Source organism: Neovison vison, chromosome 4 (genome assembly GCF_020171115.1).
Source record: "Neovison vison isolate M4711 chromosome 4, ASM_NN_V1, whole genome shotgun sequence".
NCBI classification, from domain to species: Eukaryota; Metazoa; Chordata; class Mammalia; order Carnivora; family Mustelidae; genus Neogale; species Neogale vison.
Window position 1 is genome coordinate 224,095,949 of NC_058094.1, and position 18,140 is coordinate 224,114,088.

At 42.8% G+C, this 18,140-nt stretch overlaps 1 protein-coding gene across 1 annotated transcript in view; it reads left to right on the forward strand.

Annotated features, from left to right (window-relative positions):
- CNTNAP2 (contactin associated protein 2) overlaps nucleotides 1-18,140 on the forward strand; it is a 1,943,304-nt gene that overhangs the window by 1,765,170 nt on the left and 159,994 nt on the right. The gene's annotated exons all lie outside the window — the stretch shown is intronic.

Consider the following 18,140-nt stretch of genomic DNA (forward strand, 5'->3'; position numbering starts at 1 on the left):
TGGATTCTGAAGCCTCCTCTTAGGGTTATTATTGAGGTCTTTGGAGAATATTGGTTCCTTGAATCCTTACAGAATTTCAAAAAATAAGATGACTGCTGTATTCTAAAAACCCCGTCTAAAATTCTCCCCTTATCTCCAGTGATTAACAGTCTCTCTGCTCCTCTGCCCCCTTATTAAGGATGACAGCTCCCGTTCAGATGATAAACCAGGCATTTCTCTTGTTTAATCAAACGTAACCTAAATATTTGCTCAAATTCATTGTCAGCCACTTCCTTTGTTTTCAGAATCAGAAATTAGTGAGGTTGTAAGCAAAATGCTTTCTTAAAACTTTCCCATTGAGGTAATCTAGTTTAAATCCCTTTTAAATGGAGTCTGTGTTAGCCTGTTGGCTTTTCTAATTCCTTATAATGGAATCTTATTAATTCAGTTAAAAATATAAGTTAAGCCATGTGAATCAACGCAAAACAGTAGACCAAGTTATAAATTTCAAACACATCGGTAGTCCCCCTTTTCCCACTAAATAAGGGAAAAAAGTTATCTCCTGTGACTTTGTACAGTGTCCTACTGAATCATAAGGCACATGTAGCTATTACAGCTCTCCATAACGTCTTTAAAAATATCGAGGACTATTTCAAAAAGTTTTATTTCTATTGCCATGATGAATTTATCATTATTCAGACTTTCAGCTTTTGCCCTAACATTCAAATGTCATTGGGTTACTTATTTCAACGCTTTCTTCAATTACTCGCAATTTGTTAAGAGTTTGTGAAGCTCTTCTTGTCACAAAATCAAAGTATCTCATGGCTGGAGAGGATATTACATTCTGTTCAACTGACATTTATTGGACAACTCGTTTTATGCCAGCCACTAAACTTAGTATGTTCCCGTATCTCACCTTCTTTAATCATCACAGCAATTTTAAGACGTAGGTGTTAGCACGCCTATTTTTAAAAATGAAAAAGCTAAGGCTTCCAGAGGTTAAGTTTATGATCTACCGTCACGTGGCTGGTAAATGACAGGCTGGGGCTGGAAGTGGAGAGGCTCCACTATGCACCAACTCCCTGTGCACCAACAGAATGTCCTCTGTAACCCACTCTCGGGATGGGAGCCAGACAGGGCTTCAGAGGACTCAGGACTGTGTGATCAGCTCCCTCCACACTTGGACATTTCTGACAACTGGAAAGATTTCCCTCATCCTGCCCCATCATCTCTACGAAATATAGGAAGTATCTCTATGAAGACACAGTGGATGTCAGACTCGGGGTTCAGATCCCTGTGCCTTTGAGGACTCAGGAACAGGGACGCCTGGGTGGCTCAGTGGGTTAAGCCTCTGCCTTCAGCTCAGGTCATGATCTCGGGGTCCTGGGACTGAGTCCCCCATCGGCTCCCTGCTCAGCGGGGAGTCTGCTTGTCTCTCTCCCTCCCCACTGTTCTTTCTCTCTCTCTCAAATAAATAAAATCTTTGAAGGAGGAAAGAAAGAAAAACTCAGGAACATCCCTGCGCCTTCAGAATTCCCAGCTCCAGGGAGACAAGTAAAAGCATCTAACCCGAAGTTTGACGCCGAAGAGGTGTTTAACAGCAGATAAATCCCATACCCGACTTTTTCCTTTACTGAGGCCTTAATGATATGCTCAGGGGAGAAGGATGACTGGGCCACTTTGTAGTTGCCATTCTCCCAGCGCCCCAGAGAGCTGAAAATGACCCCAACTCCAAACAATACCAAGTTTACAAAATAAACTCTTTATCTTTTCTCACACGTTAGCGCCATGATTCAGCTGAATCTCTATACACTTCTCTTCTTCCATGAATCTGGAAAGAACCAGTCCAACAAATGGGCTTTTAAACATCTCCCATTGGGGCTCCCCTGCAGGCATGTCTGCTCACCAGCGTCCACACTGCCCTTGGCTCTTCCATCGTGTCCACAAGGCACACTTCCCTTAGTCGTTGGATGAATGGCAAGGTCGTGAGTTCCTGGAGAGTAGTGAAGACATCCTGCCCAGTTTGTCCTTTTCTTTCTATCATCCCAACCCGATAGCTGAGCGAAGGCCTAAGGCCCAAAAGTTCTGAATAATTTTTCCTCCTTCCTTTGCCTCATTTTCTGGGGCTTTCTCTGTGTGACTGATCAAGGAAACACACACACACACACACAGAGAAACACACACATATACACATGCCTGTGCACACATGTGTACACAGCACGGAAAAACGGGGACAGAGTCGGACTGGATCTATTTCTAACTATAAGCCTCAGATAACAAGATATTTCTTTGTACTTTTGAGGGCGCCACTCACATACCATATCCATGATTTTGTGTTAAGAGTGGAGAATAAATACCAGGGCACCTGGGTAGCTCAGATGTTAAGTGTCTGCCTTCAGCTCAGGTCATGATCCCAGGGTCCTGGGATCAAGCCCTGCATCAGGCTCCCTACTCAGCAGGGAGTCTGCCTCTCTCTCTTCCTCTGCCCCTTCCCCTGCTTGCACTCTCTCTCTCTCTCTCAAATAAAAATCTTTTTAAAAAAAATACTGGAGAATACCTTGGTCTCCAAATATATAAAGTGAGGAGTGGAACAAGGGACTCAGAGAGTCTGACCTAAGAAATACTTCTGACATGAGAGACCACCCCGGATTGCTTTATAACAAAGAAGGTGATTTGCAGGGTAAATACAGGACATGCCCTGTGAGCTTTCTTATTACTGAAATTCATGCTTTGAATGACTGATCGGTGGCCGCTGAAGGATGGCAGCGTCTCTGTCCTCGTCTGGAGACTGCGCCGCAGGAAACACACCTCTGCTCGCTGACGTTGCAAATTCCAAATGAAACGTGGGAATTACCAAAGTAAATCTCTGCATCCGTGTTTATAAGGAGATGCGAAGGGAGACAGACGTCGCCAGCCGCAGCTGTCCCTCACATCGTTGCCCTCGTTCCAGGCGGGAGTCCCGGCCGCCGTGCTGAGTTTGGCCTCGGTACGGCCCAGGAGCCTTCGTTCCCCTACACAGCGATGCTCTGATCACAGCAGGAGCTGCTCTTTCTCTGGCCAAGAGTAATGTAAAAATTATAACACACATAAAAGAATCCACAAACCAGGACACAACTGGCAAGCCTTCCGGAATGCAGTGTTCGTGTCTTAGTCCATTCAGGCACCTCTAACAAAATATCCCAGACAGGTGGCTTATAAACAACAGAAATGTGTTTCTCGTAGTTCTGGAGGCTGGCAGCCCTGGACGGGGGAGACAGCACTGTCGGGCGAGTTGGCTCTTGTGGGCCACAGACTTTTCATTATGTCTTCACTTGGCGGAAGCGGGGGGCAGGGAGGGCTTGCGCCGTCACTAATCTTACTTGTAGGGGCTCTACCCTCACGGCCGAATCACCTCCCAAAGGCCCCACCTTCCAACATTATTCACTTTGGGTGTCAGGATTCCAACATAGGAATTTGGGAGTGGGTACAAACATTCACACCCTAGTAGTAGGCATTCCCTTCTATAAAAACAAAGGGTACAAGTAAATACCTTCCCACTGCCCAGTCTGTCTCCTTCAGATCACTGACCTTTTTCCCCACCCCAGCACACATGCACGTACACACTTGCTACCAAATTTGCTCACTACCATTGCAATGATCACTTTTAAGTAAACGTTTAAAGCACCTGTGAGTTCGGAAGGAAGACACTGTGGACAAAATAGGAATCATTTAAAGAATGAGAAGACCAGCCACTCTCCACCCAAAAGGATTTTCTTTGAACCGCCTGACTTGTCCACGTTCTTTCCTGTGGCCTGACAGTCGACTAATGAGACCACCCTTTGCATGAGCAGGAGGGGGTCCGGGAGGAGGGTGAGCCCCCGAATGCGGGCTGGTCTCTGACGTTGAGTTCTCGTGGAACCAGGTGTAATTTAGGAGCGAGGAAGGCGTTGGATGCGCTCTAGGGAGCTGGTCATGGAGAATTCTGGGAGGGCAGATTTGAGGAGCTTCAGAAGAGTCTAGAAGGGATGTGCTAGGAAGAGGAAGCAGTCAAAGATGCCCCCCTTCTTTCATGATCTTGCCCGAGGCCAGCCTCATGCCAGCAAAGAGAGGACACGTATCTTTGCTCCTTTCTGGCAGTGTCCCTTGCTACTAGGATTCCGAATTCAGGCTACTGCTATAATTTAGTTACATTACCAAATAAATAATCTTTAGTTATTGATCCATGTTAGAATATTGTGCTATAGGAAAATGAATTCCAAGTTCCTAAAATCAATTTATATTATTATAATGTACTATGTATCATTAGGAACATATCATTAGCATATACAGCATAAACATTTTTCCTTGAAACCGCTTGGTCTTCATACCCCTCATTTAAAAAGACTACTTAGTATTCCATTCGGTAGGTTTACCAAAATTTATTTAACCTAAGTATCTCACAATAGGGAAATGGCAATTTCTATTTCTGCTCTTGAAACGGTTTCCAATTTTCTATTGTAAATAATACTGCGGTAAATGTTTTGTAAATGGCATTCCGATATTTTACATTATTTACTTAGGATGGATTGCCGCACGTGGAGAGGTAGAGTTAGGGGGTATGAAATGTTTATGGCTTTTCATTTGTGGAGCCAATCTGATTTCCCAAACGCCGTGCCAGGGAACCTGCGAGAAAGCCTGGTGCTTTGAACACAATCAGCACTGTTTGCTTTTTTCCCTTTTCTAGGTGTTGTGAAAATAATAAGCCAAAAAAAAAAAGAGGTCTGCATCATTTTAATTTGCACTTCTTTAACTACTGGAGAACAAAGAATTCCATAGAAAGGTCTGGCAAGATGGGTGTGCCTCAGAGAAACGTCCCTGTAGGCGTGACTTGGGGGGCTGCACACCCAGCACCACGTTTCACATGGTCAGATCACCTTCCAAGTTCAAAAGTTTTGTCTGCGGATGTCCCAGAGTGGAGGGAATGGGGATTCCAGCTGACACTAACAGAGTTTATAAGAGACAATATAAAAATGAACTTTTAGAGGTCACTTGGATATTGTATATCAAAAAGCAACCTCAGTGTATTCTATTTAATTCAGTAATTAAACTCAAGAAATCCAATCTAGAGAAATACTAGTACTACAGGAATATATATTCACAAGAACAGCTCCTGACATTTTTGGCATGATAATGAGATGTAGAGAAAAACACTAAATGTCCATAACTAAAGGAATTATTATAGAATTGTGGTACACAACCATTAAGAAGAGTGAGATGAGTGAGATTGATTTTTGATTCACTTAAGAAAATAATCTTTTTATCATTAAGCATAAAAAAGCAGACCATGAAAAAAAAAAGCAAAAAAAAAAAAGCAGACCATGTAGAGTTTGATTGTTTTATATGAAAAACTCAGACATGTTTGTGCATTATAATATATACCACACACACACACGGAGTTGTTTTCAACATGAACAGAATCAGATTGATACACGGCAAAATATACATATAATCCTTCTGGTCTTTTTCCAGGATTTCACAAACTTTAGCGCTGGCTACCTCCAGAAATGTGATGGGAGTGCGGACATGTAGGACAGTTTTGACATTTTACTCTATAAAAGTTCACCTTTTCTTTTAAAAAAAAAAAGATTTTATTTATTTATCTGAGTGAGAGAGAGTGAGACAGAGCACAAGCAGGGGGAGGCAAAGAGGGAGAAGCAGACTCCCTGTTAAGCAGGAAGTCCCATTCGGAGCTCGGTCTCAGGACCCTGGGACCATGACCTCCGCCAAAGACAGATGCTTAACAGAATGAGCCATCCAGGTGCCCCTTATTTTTTTTTTTTTAAACCATAAGCCTGTGTGACGTTTTAAAGCAAAAGTAGAATAAACAGATACGCGCCAACTCTCAGAGGGTTCCCATTTCCCAGCTCCTAGTGAAGGAAGGCTTCACCTTTGCAAACGACAGTGATGAACATGTTCAATTTCTTTATTATTTGAATTATAATTTGAATTCTTAATTTATGCCCGTTGAGCACAGTGAGCTGTTTATTTATTAGGATATTAAAGGTTCTAGTTCTCCATAAACATGACAGGTCGATTGTACCTGTTTGCTTTCGCTTCACCAAAATCTCTGGGGAAAGACTTAAAAAAAAAAAAGAACAAAGAGATCAAGAGAGTACAGCAGCTTTTAGAAAGGTTGGAACCAAATGGAGACACTTAGTAGACAGAAGAAAGCTAGAGTCTAAGATGGTCGAGCTTCAGGAAAAGCAGGTTTATAGATCTGATCCCCTGGAAGGCTTGGAAATGGGAGGTCCCAGGTATCTCAGAAAAGATGGACTTGAAAACCGCAGATTGGCTTGAAGTTTATATAAAGAAGCCAGTCATCTCCCCACCACTGCAGCTGGGCAGCTGCCCCAGTGCCAAGCAGGACAGAAGACTGGAGGTTTGCTCTCCGGAGGGGCTGGACGCTGGGCAGTCCACATGGTCAATGCCCAAGAAGCCATCATGATCTCACGGGAACTGAGCAGAAGTTTCCATTCAGGCTCCTCAAACCCTGGCTGCAATTCCTTGACAAGAAAGTGGGAGGAGTCCTCTCTGGGGCAAAGAAGAGGAGAAGGCTGATGGATACACAGGACACACAGACACCGCTGTGAAGACCAGCCATTCTCACGGCATCACTGGTCATAACATGACAAAGACCAAACAAAGGATCCAGTGCACACGGAGATAATACCGAGAGAACAAACTTTCTGAAAAACCAAACATGTCATTCATACTCTCCGTTCCAGTTCCCATGCTGCATAACAAACTGCTCGCAAAACTCTGTGGTTTGAAATAACAACAGTTTATTATCTCAAATGGTTTCCGGGGATCGGGAAGTTGGGCAGGTGCAGGGGCAGTGCTGATTTTGAGGCTGGAAGGGAATTAAGGTCTGGTGGCAGCCACACCTAGGGGAGCAAGGACCTGGCCAGGCTTCTCTCTCTCTCCCCTCAGGTGGACACAAGGCCGTTCCATGTGGTCATGCTACACTTGCTAGCATGGTTTCCTCTGATGGGGTGGCCTGGGGACAGGTGAATGCTTTTCTTGTTGATCACAGCTGCGATCTGATTGGTCCAGTTCCCCGGACAGGAATCGAACTGCCCTTTGTAGCCTATCTTTGGAGGTCATGCGCCATCATTTCTGTCACATCTCATTGGTACAAGCCAGTCCCAAGGCTGCCCAGACTCTAGGGGAGAGAAATGAGAGCTCTTCTTTGGAAACAGATCAGAGAGGTACAAGAAGATATTGTATCCATATAAAAGTACATATAAAAGCCTCTTCCTGTGCAATCCAGAGTTTAGAAATCACCAATTTTTCTAATGAAAATCAGTAGCAAAAATTTTAAAAAAGAAAGACTTAGAAGGTAAAAAAAAAAATCCAGTAAATCATGCAGGAAAAAAAAAATAGAGCAAAAAGGCAAAGGATGGGAAACAAGACAGAAGAGCTAAGAAAGAAGATGAAACCAGTAAATTCAATTATGAATAATAAAAGATCTAGGAAAAGAGAACACAGAAAAAGAAATGAAGAAAATCATCAGAAATATGAGTCATGGTTATCTCACTCCTTCCCTGAACTGAAGGGCATAAGTTTACAGATTAAAAGAGCTGAACATAAAATAAATAAATAAATAAATAAATAAAAATAAATAAAAGGGCTGAACATAAAGAAGGGGGAAAATCACGTGAATTCATAGCATTATAAAATACCAGATTATAAGGCATAAAATAGGAAATTCTCAAAGTTTCCAGGAGGATCCAAAAGATAATTCCAGGGCCACAGCTATGCAACCAGCCCAGAAAACAGCCAGCTCAGGTTGAGGAAGGAAGATGGGGAGTCCGGGGTGATGTGTCTCAGAAAATTTGAAACAGTTTACCTGTGTTTGCAGAGTTACACCTCCAACTGAGAAATAGGGGATTCACTGGGGATAGGTATGTAGGAAACAAGGCAAATGAAGACACCAAAGATTGCACCGGGATAGAGACACAAGTGTTATGATCAAGAAAAACAATACAAGCTTATTACTTAAGAAATAGGGAGTTAGGGGCGCCTGGGGGGGCTCAGTGGGTTAAGCCTCAGCCTTCGGCTCAGGTCATGATCCCAGGTCCTGGGAGCATCGGGCTCTCCGCTCAGTGGGGAGCCTGTTCCCCCTCACCCCGCCTGCCTGTCTGTCAAATAGATAAATAAAGTCTTTTAAAAAAAGAAAAAAAGAAAAGAAAAGAAAAGAAATAGGGAGTTAAAGGTCATGGGGGAAAAGCTCGTTCTCTTCAGTGGGAAAATGGGAATTGGGAGTTGGCACGAGGGAGGGGGACGTGAGAGCCTCTGTTAATGTGTTTTAAGCCTTGTAGAAACACTTGAGTTCTTAGATCTGGATGTCATATCATACTTTAAAATGATAAACTTAAACACCTTCCAATGATGGCTGGAAATGCAAACCAAAAAAAGTAGAATAAAGCTATTTTCATTCCCTTCCCTCAAAGCCACTGATATGAAATAGAACAAAATAAAAGACCAAAAACACCCCATCTGTCTTCAGCGAGACATGGAAAGAGCCATCAGCACAAACCACAGTTAGGCAACAGGAGTGCCGAGAGCACTGAGCTCTGGATCAGAGGAGAGAAGGCAGAGGAATCAGGTTTTCTTAAGTTGGTTGACTCAGAGTTCAGCAGAGCCTTTAGTTCCACCTCAGTGTGGCCCCTTGTGAGGTAGGACTCTTAAAAAAGTAAAAAACTAAAAAAAGAAAAAAAAATTATTTATATGAGAGAGAAAGAGAACAGGAGTGGGGAGGAGAGGCAGAGATTGGGCAAGGGAGAAGGAGACTCCCCACCGAGGAGGGAGCCCGATGTGGGAGTGTCCCAGGACCCTGGGATCATGATCTGAGCTGAAGGCAGATGCTTAACTGACTGAGCCACCCAGGCACCCTCTGACTCTTTTTTTTTTTTTTTTTCTCTGTAAAAGTAGCATAAGAGATTATAAGTTATTTGAATCTTCTGGTGCTGTTTGAATTTTTTAAATAATGAGCATGTTTCTTTTAAAAACCCAGTCTGGTTCTTAAAAAAAAAAAAATGCAGGTTCTTTCCTCTTTTTTTCTTTGGATGAACACACTTTTGGGATGAGAAGATTTTCACCTACTAGTCTAGAGTTACAAAAACATCATTCTCTTTTTTCTGCAAATGTTTTTCCCCTGTGGTTGCTTTCAGATCAAATACATTAACCTATTGAAAATAACAGTCTGACTGTACTATACAGTTGGATAGGTTGTGCACTAAATCACAGGCTTTTAGAGGAATGTGAAAGTGTTCGAATTTAGCTCTACCTGCCCTCTCATGGTACAGATGAGGACCAGGCAGCTGATACCTAGGGTAGAAAGAGACCCATAATGCTGTTAGGGGCCCACAAAAATATAATAATTTATTTAAAGATCTTAAGAAAAAAATCAACTTTTAGGTTGAAAAAACTACTTCAATACATGATATTAATGTATTCATCTTTATTCCAATGCATTCATAAAATACAGTTTTTCAAAATGTTTTAGGGAGGGAAGGGCCCACAAAAGACAAATGTACGAGGGCCCACAAAAGTCATCATGTGACCCAGGTGAGGACTCTGAGGACTGAAAAGATTCCCAGACTTGGTGGTGGCAGAGCCTAGACTAAAACTCAGGTCTCCTAACTCCTCCCATTGTGCCTGTGTTCCTACCGTCCACTCTTCGTCATGGCTGTGCAGTGCTCTCCCCCAAGGAGACGTCCGGCCTCCTCATCTCACACGCCTTCCAGCCATGAGCCAAGGGGCATCTTTGACTACAGCTGAGCTGGCCCGACCTCATTTCCCAGTATTCATCACAGCATATTCCACCCTCGCTCATTGCTCCAAGTCCACTTGTCCATTCCCGGCTCTGGTTCTCTTTCCCACGTGGAGCAGCCTTCCCATTTCCCTCTGCCTGCCCAAGAGTAATGTCCCCTCTAGAGGCTTTGTTCCAACATAGCCTCTTTCGAGGTTGGCTCATAGTGGATGTTTTGTAACTATTTGATGAGTCAGCATTTTCTAGAACCAGCTCTTCAGTTGGATTTCTTAGTTCTGGAAATGTGTATTTATTTATCTTTATTTAAATGGAAATGTTCTAGCTTTAATGTGAGCTCCCCACCCCGAGGGAAAAAAAATTAGGAAAAATAAACAAAAAAACAAGAAGCCAGCTTACGGGCACATGAAAATGGCGAAGTTATTTCCAGAGGAGTCTTGGTTGGCCTCTCAGAGTTTCCTGCTCTGTTATGTCAAATTCACAACCCAGCCAGTAACTAGCTTTCCAAACCTGATGAGCGTCCCACTTACATGTAATTGATCTGGTTTCAGTTGGTGTCTTTGGGCAATGAAATATCACAAAGACTTTTTCTTCCTTTTGCTCTGGTGCTGTTTTTTAAATCTGAAGTCCACATTGATGAAATAACTCCAAAGCTATGATACTCATTAAATAATTCAAGTCAGAATTTAATATATCCTGTAATTAAGAGGCTTAGAAAATTGTTCCAAGCACCTGAAGACCACTTTCATTTCTCCGTTTTCTTGGCATCCCGAGCAACTCCTTTCTGAGAAATCACTACTGAGTAGTCAAACCACAGCAAAGACCATTGGGAGAAGAAAAGGGCAAAGCTCGGGCATTCAGAGCACATCCCACCGACCCACAGATGGCAACAGGAATTTAGAAACACCTACCGAAAAGTACCGGCATCAACATTTGACCTGTCAAATCTAATTACTTTTGTCTTGATCATTGTACCGGGTCACTCTCAGCTTTGCAAACACTATTGAAAGCACAAGTGCAAATAGCCTTTTTAAAGAGCTTCTAGAAAAATCTCCCATTTGCACATACATATAAGATTAATTTTCCTCAGAGCTGACCAATTTCAGGATCAACAGACTGCTTAATCCCAAGGAGCAATCATAAATGAAATTCCCTAAAATTGTTTTCGACGGTCAGGACCCAGCAAGGGAAACTGTATTTTGAAAGTATAATGCAAAACGTCTCATGCCTTAATCCCAGATGAATTAAATCAACCACCAATAATTAGACGTTTCTGATTCTGGATGTGGCCAGCCGTGGGAGACTTCACAGCAGCAGGGAGTGGGGCGGGGAGGGAATTCTGGAGGGGGGCACAGAGCAGGCTAGGGTTTGTTACCACACAACAGTAGACAGTAGAGGGGACCACTTCGGATCAGAACAGGGACAGGCTCCTTGCAGTGAGGGCCAGGGAGACCCAGCGACGATGGCAGCACACGCGTGCTGGGGACCTCCCTGAGGTCTGCTTGTATGAACGGACTCACGTACCCAGGAATCCAGTGAGGGAGGTGGTTCCACCAAACCCGTTTTACAAATAGGAAAAGTGATACACAAAGGAAGGAAGTAGCGTGGTTGAGGTTTTCCCTCCAAGTGGCAGAGCAAAGATTTGGACACAACTTCGCTGTAATGCACCCACGCCCAACCCCTTGACCACTGAGCTGTGATCCTCTCCACGAGGTAACGAGCTGAGGCCAACAGAACTGAAGGGACAGGAAATACACTACGGGACACATGCACGTTCTTCCAGGAAGCTGAACAGGTGGCAGCAGGATCCAGGCCCAGGAGAGGGACACGGGAGGGGCCCTAATAGAGCTGGGACTCTTTCTCGACAGCATGTCCCTAACTCCTTGACTTATGTTCCTAAGAGGAAAAAAAAAATGTTAAGCATGAGTCCAATTTATATAACTTCATTTGCATATTCTTTTTAAATTTTTGTACATGTACTACTGAATTAATGTTCATCATAAAATATGCACAAAGGGGAAAATTATTCTTTTACATGAAAAACTTACCATAAATTCACTTCAAATAGCATCGACTTGTACTAGCACTAGAAATGTGTATCCCTGACCAGAAATATATTTTTAAAATAATTTGGATCTAGTTTTTATTGTGACATTTATCAGAATTTCCTGATCTAGAACCCAGGTTTTCTAGAATTCTTCCCTGATTGTTTAAAACTATTTATCCACATATGGCTGATTACTTGGGGGGGGGGGAACACAATGCAAGACCTTTGGTTTATTACATAATCCTGAAACTGTATGTTTAAACAAAAACAAAATAGAGAGCCTTTAAAAAGCCTGCAGCAATACCAAAAAAAAAAAAAAAAAATCACCCAACAAGAAAAATTTCCTCTAGAACAATTCCTTTAAGTCCCAGAAACAAAGCCAAAATGTCAATCCATTCTTTTTAGCATTTTTCATAGCAAAACAACAGCCGATGTACAAAAACAAAGCACTAGAGTTCAAACCATCCAAGCTATAGCCAATGACAGAGTGTGTCGCATTCAGGGCAAATCTGTATTTTTCTGATCGCAGCGGTAACTCATACAGTACAAAAAGAAAACTTAAATTACACCAAAAAAAGCGTTTCAGCAGGCCTGACGGGCGGGAGTTCCCTGACAGCTCCTCAAAGTCCATCAGCCAACTACTGCCGGGTGGCCCAGCCAACGGCCTCTTGAAACCAGATCTACTGGGAAGAGGAGGAGCCTGGGAAGATGCTTCAGCAAACTGGGACACTTGTCGATCACGTCGCGCGTCAGGCTCCCCTCCGTCCTGCACAGTAGAGATTAGTCCTTCACATTCCGCATGTGCGGTCCTCCCTTGAGACTCCCCTGAAACTCTGGAAAAGCTAGAAGTTATCTTCAGCTGGAGCCACTGGTGCCTGAACACACGGATCGTTTTCCTGCCCAGATCTGGACCTGACAGAAACTGTCAGGGGACACTCCTAGCTTCCGTATGGGGGGAGCGATGCTGGGGTAGCTGATCAGCTTGATGGCAGTCAGGTTGGAAAGGGGTTGACCCAAGACTTTATCAGCCAAGGCTGTGGTCGGCCACTCAGAGCCACCACCCCTGGGTTAGCAGATGACACCCTCTGTTGGGTTTTTTGTGGGGTTTTTTTTGGTTGGGGGAGCACAGTGTATTGCAATTTGCCTTTGAGGTGATAGGTTTGGCAATGCAAAATTACACAAGAAGTTAAAAAAAAAATCTGTGATAATATCTCATAAAGGTTTTAAATCATCAGGTATCCATTATAGATTAACCATTGCCTTACATGCTTTAAAGTGACTCCTTCTCTGGCACTTCAGGATTCTTCCGAATGGCTGAGGTAGACGATGTGTGCCACAGGCCCTTTAAACTCTCCCATGTAGAATTACCTGCATCCCTACTCTTCAGCTATGAGGCTCACGACGACAGATGTCCTCCCCAAGTGACGTCACACCATTGTAGCTGGCTGAGGACATTTTGTTCTTACTTCTGGATACTTCCTGGGCCCACCTCTGTAGAAACATGCAATGTTGATCTCTTCAGATAATGTCCTTGTGAGGCAACAGAATGTTCCTGAGAGCATTCTGACTCTGTCCTTGTCTTAGAAGATGTCTAAAGCCTCACAGAGTATTTGTGTTCAAGGTACTAGTTAGAAAACGTGGCCTTCCGTTCACTGCTGCTTACTGCTTAGGAGAAGCTCCGTGGAGAGAAGACATATTTAGGAGGACAGGCTCATGGGTGTGCAGTCCGCACACTGCCCTGGAGAAGCATTGCTCCCCCTGGAAGCCATAACTTCTTAAAAATATTGTTGTCTGAGCCTCATCTAGAACTTGGTGTGCTGTGGTGCTCTGGGGACACAAGGAGGCTATTGAGGATGGAGTGGAGAGAGCAGCAATGGGAAGAACAGAAGGAAACAGGGAAAGGGAGCTGAGGGGTTTGGGAATGGGGAGAAGACACCCAGATTTGGTAGGGCGTGGTCGGTCATAACAAGGACTTGGCTTTTGCTCAGAGGGAGGTGACATGTTATGACATACCTTATAAAATCATTCCGGCTAAATTATCCCCTCTTTCCATTGCATCACTTAGAATAAACCCAAAACTCAAAATGGGGAACAAATTTCCAAGCTATTACTCAAATGTCTATTGAAAGAAACAGCTAGGATCCTAAATGCCAGGATCTCCCCTGGGTCATCTCCCTGGATTCCAGAAAGAGCTACGTAGAAGTCATGTGTCAGACAAGCTCTCTTCAGTCCTCCTTCGCTTGGGCATGTCCAGAAATCATTCCCATAAATTCTAATTGAATGGCTTGGTACAGAATGGATTGAAAGAATAATATTTTGGATATACTAAGTTAAATACAGTATGTTATGAAAATTAGCTCAGTTTTTTTTTTGTTCTGTTTTTGTTTTCGTTTTTGTTTTTGCTTTTTTACTTTTTTAACATGGCTACAAGAGAATTTAAAACTACAAGTGTGGCTCACACTGTATTTCTATTGGACTGTGCTGACTTAGAGAATTTCAAAGACTGGTCTTTGACCCACAGCCCTTTGTCTCCCAAACCTTCATGGTACACCTACCATGGTACAACACTCCAGAATAGCTTTTTTTAAAAAAAAAAGATTTTATTAACTTGACAGAGACAGAGAGATAGAGCACACAAGCAGGGGGAGAGGCAGAGGCAGAAGCAGACTCCCCACTGAGCAGGGAGCCTGATGCGGGACTCCATCCCAGGACTCTGAGATCATGAACTGAGCCAAAGGCAGATAATTAACCATCTGAGCCACTCAGGCGCCCCGGTAATTATTTTTTAAGGAGAATGCTAAATTGCTTTGTTAGATCTTTCTTCCAGGTAAAGTCTGAGTAGCAAGCATTGAAAGACAGCACAACATAGCAGGTAGTAGTAAAAATTCCCTAGATGTGTGACCACAGGCAAGCTACTTACCTTCTCTGAGTTTCCATTCCCTTCTCTATAAAATCTCTGTAACATCTCCCTCAAGACATTTTAAAGCTAAATAACATAGATCTAACTCTGTAGGTGGTAAACCCTGTTATAATTGGCACTGAGCTTTAGAGAAAGTGGGGAGGCACCCTGGACCCAGGGGATGTGATTCGGTGTAAGCAGTGATACCCCAATTCCCACATCAACTGAGGTACAGAAACCCATCATCTTCCTAACCACTCCGGAGATTCTTTCACCCTGACCCTCTGTTCTCAAAATGTCCGAGTGACACTCAAACATCAGAATAAAAACAAGTACGAAGTGAATGTCATTTGGAAAGTGTATTTTTTGATGGTCAGACTGTGGTTGCCATGAGTATTCACTAAATATCACGACTAAAGAGAAGGGCACACCGTTCTTCGCCAAGACAGCACGAAAGAGACGGCCCAAGGTCTTGAAGCACCTAGTACTCACTTAAACTGTCGTGCTTATGAGGGTTTGCTTTATCTCACTGTTTATGTCTTTCTGCCATGTGATCCCAGAACCATTATCTATTCATGCTCATCTGCCTTGGAAGTTTAATTTGTACGCCATTTCTCCCACCTGCCAAGTGCAACACTCTTTTTTTTTTTTTAACCTTGTGGCTGAATTCATTAAAACAGTTTGTCTTCAGAGATTTCCTTTTTTCATTGACATGGAAAGACTCACATGATTGGTTTCTCTAATTTTGAGGAGGCAACCAGTTAAGCTGAGCTGGTTTCGCATGCGGTTAAGTCTCCCGTCTCTCCTCCAGCAGGCCATTTCCAATTAGAATGAAATCAGGAATGGGCAGGCAGCATGCATTTGGAAACACCATCGATGGTCATCGTGATTTCTAAACCCAGAGGCACCATCAGAACAGGGTCATATCTGTAGGCATCCATTATAGTTGGGACTACTGAAACATGAGAACTTTGTGCCTTCCCCAAACTATGGAACAAAAGAGATAACAATAGAGAGGGAAACGTAACAGTTTAAAACAGTAATGTGTGTGGCTCTTGAGCTCCGTTTCTGGAGGAGAATGTGACAAGCAGAAAAAGCACATGAGTAAGTCAGGACAGGGACATTCTCACTTTCTGAGGCACAGTCGTCTATACCAGACCTAAGACCAAAGATTTAAATACCAGAGACTGTGTCCTCAAACTCTTTCTTTGAACAATTGGCCAAGGTGCTGGATGTTACACAGAGTCTCGTAGAGAATCCTTGACCTTGAGCCGTCGCAGAAATTCACCTGCTGTGAGTCCTTCCCTGTCTTGGCCTCTGTCCTGCTGCCTGTGGTCGCCTTTGCAGTTCCTCATGTGTCAAAAACAGGTCATAAGCAAGCACTCGGGCAGACTGGGTCTCAGCATGTCACTGGGCAGCACCTGCTTTCTGGAGAACCATTCTTTGGTGCTTTAGAAAGTGTGTGCTTGTGTGTGTGTGTGTGTGTGTGTGTGTGTACACATACATGTTTTCTGGGGGGAAATGCATGCACATTTATTTATAGGCAGACTTGCAGAAAACACACACACATGCACACACGTATATACATACACTCCCTGTTTGGAAAACCACTTTGGGGTTGATTTTATGTGTATATATATAGAGAGAGAGAACTGTAGAACTATATAGAAAGCCTCATGCAAATATTTTTTATTTATTTCCTATAAGAATAAATTTGTTGCATGCAACAGTGAATAAATCTGTTCTTTTCCCACAGATGTGCAAAAAGAAGGGGCATGTTCCAAGAATCTACAGAGGAGGGAAGTTTTCTAATCGAGGGGAAAACTATTAAAGCAAAATTTTAGTTGTCGATTTTGTAACAACCTTATTCCTCCCTCGAAAATGTTTTCACTATAGTAGAAGGAAAAGCAGACCCAGCAAATGCCCCCACGAGGTTAATTTCCCCTGACAGATTACAAGCATAGATGGGAAGATTTCGAGAAGGTCCTCATGGTGATGCAGGAGCCATGTCCAGTCATTCAAGGCCATGTGTAGTAGTTCAGTGAAGGAGTGTCCCCGATTCATTCTTCTACTTTTCTTTCCTTCCTCCTCTTCTCATTTTTACTTCTTTCTCCTTTCTCCTTCTTCCCCCAAAAGGCAGACAAAGTATTGTAACTTTTTTTTTTATGACAATCTCATTTTCAGGAACTCTGGGTAATTCATAATCCTGGGCTTATTTTTTCTAAACTATAGTGATAGCTAATTATTTCTTGGTTTCGTTGAGATGAGTCTTTGCTTCCTACGCCATGTTTTATCTTCTTTGAAGAAACTATCCTCAAAAAGGTATAGATGGTAATAGAAATATATTACTAGCCCGTCTTCTGTTTTCTCTCAAGGGAGGTGGTTGGGGGTCCTCACTCTGAAAAAATATGAAGATGCCCAAACTGGTCCATAATACCATCAGTTCATTCATTAATTCAGTGAGTGTGCTTTAAAATACCTAGTCAGCTGCAGGAAATGTGCTGGACTCTGGAGACACAAAATCAATAAAACACAGTGTTTGCCCTCAAGGAACTCTTGGCCTTCATTCTACTCATGTGTAAACTACCAAATATAGTTTAAGCCTTTGCAATTACTATATTTTGAATTTATTTCACAAAAGAATGAATGTTTAAGTCTAGTTCTCACAGCAACAAGTGATAACCGGTGCAAAAAAAAAAAAAAAAAAAAAAACCAGGTTGGTGATCACTGCCAAACCAGTTCTGTTGTTGTTGTTGTTACTCAAAATAAAAACCACTTTAATATAACGAAAGTTCATCATAAGTAATTGGACATTTTGGGGTGTTCTGGTTGTTCTTTTCAATTGACCTCTTAACTGGTGGAAAAAATAGAATTCTGTCACTTAAGGAGTCAGTTGTGTCTTTATGCTTGTGAGTAGTGAACAATCAGTGGTTACTTGAGAACTAATTTCCTTTTAAAGTTCCCAAAGAAGAAACTGGCAAACAGATGGGTTTGTGGAATTCTATGAAAACGGCTGAAACTTGCTTAAGCGTGGCTGGGAGAGAGGAGAGAGCATTTTCTGAAGTCCAGAAAATCTGCTATTTGTCCCTTCCTGATTAGTAGGACGACCTTGGACAAATTATTTCCCTAAGCCTCAGTTACCTTATCTGTAAAATGGGAATGATAACATCTATGTCAAAAGTGTTGCTGTTGAATAATTTATTAAATAAGATAATATATGAAAATTGCCTATTATGACTGACACATCGCAGGAACTCAGGAGAAGCTCATTTCCTTATGGTGTAAAGTGCACTCACTAAATCAACAAACTTTCTGCGAGTGCCTCTCTCGACTAGACCCTGGGACTATCACAGTGAATGAAAAGCAGCACTTGTCCTCAAGAGCCCTTCCAGTCCAGAATTCTACATGGCTCATCGCATCAGCTG